General features: G+C 41.5%; 1 long non-coding RNA gene across 1 annotated transcript; it reads left to right on the forward strand.

Moving 5' to 3' along the window:
- Window positions 1-942: 942 nt before the first annotated feature.
- LOC307042084 lies at window positions 943-2,849 on the forward strand. The gene is made up of 3 exons (XR_013808991.1): window positions 943-1,544; window positions 1,724-2,227; window positions 2,665-2,849. It is a non-coding gene; the product is annotated as an uncharacterized lncRNA (long non-coding RNA).
- Window positions 2,850-3,475: the final 626 nt, after the last annotated feature.

Consider the following 3,475-nt stretch of genomic DNA (forward strand, 5'->3'; position numbering starts at 1 on the left):
CACTCTATACAGTGTTGTTTACATTCTGTGATGCGCGAGCTGATGACGTCACGTAAAGACGAGTTAACTTTTTTTTTTCTCAATTTTGTGTGGAAAAATGCGGGGATTATGCGGCCTTTTGATAAATATGCGGCTTTTTAAAAATCTGCGCCATTTTGCTGATTATGCGGTAAATTCTGCGATCGCAGAATCGCGTTTTTCTGGAGGGTCTATGTCAGATGACAGTACAATTGACCAATCATATCTTCCCTCTAAATGGGTGGGTGCAGCGCCGTATAGACTGAGAGTTACGTCATCTCCGTTCACTCCAATGGACAACTTTTTTTACAGCAATGGCGGATCGTGGAGCCTCTCAATCGTTCCCCGGAAGTTAGCGCCAAGGCTAGCAGAGCTGTAGAGTTGCAGCATAATAGACCGTTCGTGACGGACTTTTAAAGGTAAGAAGAAGTTTAAAGATTTATATTGCGGATATTATCAGTACATCTGATTCAAATTAACATGTGTATTAAAGGATGTCAGTGGATTATCCCTAAATTAGTAGATTTAGGGAACGTTTACAGATAACAGATAAAGCTAGGATAACCGATCAAGTTAGCAACACACGTTGAACAGCCTTTTAATTGTAAATTCCGTTCTCTTAATGTCATTTTGTCCAACGTTGTTGAATTAGAGAAGAGGGGCTTCTAAACGGGATTGTATGCGGGGGTGGAGGGAGTTACATATTAGATAAATATAACTTTGGTGCGTGTAAGAGTGAGTGTTTTTAGCAGAGCCATATTGTGTCCTTGTGATTATGTTGATTATTACCTGTCTGTATAATGTTGCAGCTCAGCTGATTTTAGATTGATGGCAAAGGGAGAGGGACTTAAGTGAGAGTGAAAACACAAGGTAAGTTTAATACTACTGTTTTATATAAGTAAGCATACTAAACATGTATTCTATCACTGTATTATATAAGTAATCGTGTTAGTAACCTACTGTATGGCAGGTGGAGGGGCAGTGATGTTAGAGGTGGAGGAGCAAAACTGCAAGACTGCAAACTCACAAGACAGAGAAATCAAAATTTGTTCTCCAGAGAAGAGGTTGATTTCACTTCATTTATTTCATATTTTCTAAAGATGTGGAAATGGCACAAAAAAAGACTTGAGAGCTGTAACCAAGACAACTGTAACAACATGAGTAGAGAGCCACCAAGGTTTTTCAAGTCCCTCTCTTACTCCATTTTGCCAACCCAAACTTCCAGGTACATGACGGGACACCTTGCTTGTTTTTGTTGTTTGCGCTCCTCTGGCTGGGTGCTGGCAGGTGGAGGGCAGTGATGTTGGCAGGTGGAGGGGCATTGATGTTACGGGTGGAGGGGCAGTGATGTTAGCTGTTACACACCAGGCTCAAACTTAACACATTGCATCCTTCTTTGCAGTGTCCTTATTCCTGGAAGGGGAATCTGCAATTCCTGCAGAGTTTTGTAACCCGTTGGTCCGCACGCAAAGCGAATTTTTAAAGCCTTCTTAATTGTCTCATTGCTCCATTTCATCCCCTTTGTGGTGAGTCTGCCTAATGCCTTAAGTTGGTCTGTCGAAAACGTTTTCTTATATTTGTTGTCCCTAATTTTCATTGTTTTCTTGAGAGCTGCATTTTCCTTCCTGATTTTTCTTAGTGCAGACTTTGCTTTTTTGGTGATTCCTTCTTGGCTCTTTAATTGTCTCTTTAATTTTTTTAATAGATCTGTTTGACTGGCTGCTGGTTCCCTCGTATGCTGACTGGCTGCTGGTTCCCTCGTATGCTGACTGGCTGCTGGTTCCCTCGTATGCTGACTGGCTGCTGGTTCCCTCGAATGCTGACTGGCTGCTGGTTCCCTCGTATGCTGACTGGCTGCTGGCTGAGTGGGTGGTGTCCACCCTCCCTGTCTCTCCTCACTAGCCATGTCCTCTCTTTCGTCACCCTCACTTTCCTTTCTCTCAGTCTCCTCATCCCTTCTTCCCTCAATCTTTGAGACTAATGTAAGTAGAAGACATGGCACTGTAGATTTTCGAACATTTAAAATATTATACCACTTAAAAATAAGAAATATGACTTTTGTTACTAAGAGTTCATACTTATTATACCTGTGTCACCTTTCACACTATAGCTGTGATCATGAGCTATGGGCTTTGTAGATACAGGTCCCGGGGTGAATCGTGGTGCAGGGGCCCTTCTCTTTTTGACCACAGGGCGATGCACGAAGATGGTGGGTATAGCCTCTGCTCTCAGCCTAGTCTTGCCCTTTTTTGTCTTGACAAACTGGTCTGCATCAAAATGTGCCTGCGGAGTGACTTGAGGTTACTTCACACACAGAACGACTCAGTTTTGTCTGCCCACATACATATTCCATAGTGGTTGAATACACAGTATTAGGAAACACTTTATACTTACTGGACATGTTATACTCATTACATACTGTATATAAAATATGACCAAGAATGTGAGACAACTTTATAGAAATTCATATCACATCTGTTACTGATGCCATTTGTCATACTTTGTTAAACTCACAAATAATAAAGTTCCATAACTTCAGTTGGGAACAAAGACCACACCTTATCTCCCCAAGGCAATTTCCCATCCAATAGGTGTGCTATATAGGTGTGCATAACCCTTTCTCCTGTCTGTTACTCCCTCTTTCAGCACAAGAACCAGAGGGGGGTTCAATGGAGCCTGAATACCTGCACTGAGACCCTCACCCTGCACCCTGAGTCTCAACTCTCAGTGTTTTTCAAGCCTTTCCCTGTTTTTTTGTATTAAACAAAACATTAAGCTTTCCCAATGGTGTGGTTTTCGTTTTGTGAAAAAGTGCAAATGCAGTGTTTGTATATAATAACCTCACATATTTTTTTTGCTTTTGGTCCTGAAATTGCTCCTGCTGACTTGAGCCAGCCATTTTTTCCTCCGCTCTGTGTCAGTGGAGAAGCCGTACATTCGTACTTCTTTCTCGGAGTGATTTGAGCATCCCCAGGCAGCACAGCAAACCATGGTGGCGATTAGGAGGCAGCACAGCAAACCAGGACAACACGGAGGAAAAGGCACAGACAAACTGCATGATATGCTATTCAATGTTTATTGAATTCCATATATTTCCAATGGATGTTCCTAAAACAACACATTTAACATCATCATCATGCTGCTGCTGCTGCTGCTTGTCCTTTGATAGTCACCTGTCGGTCTCCTGTCCTTTCTGAAAGCCATAAAGATGACATTAGTCATTTAGATAACTTGTGTCCTCAATTACCATGGGATTACTGAAACTACCATGAATTTAAGAAAATGGTAGAAATTAATCTAATCTGAATTTTGAAGCATTCCTTTAGATCCCCTCCCTCTAAATATATCAATAAACATTAGAAGGTGATGCTCCTGACTACCATACAAGTTTAAGAACATAATATTGGTTTTAAAGAATTCAAAGCTATAAACAGCAACAGGCTCTTTAACCAAGGCA

This window comes from Notothenia rossii (genome assembly GCF_949606895.1).
Source record: "Notothenia rossii genome assembly, chromosome: 5".
Lineage (NCBI taxonomy): Eukaryota > Metazoa > Chordata > Actinopteri > Perciformes > Nototheniidae > Notothenia > Notothenia rossii.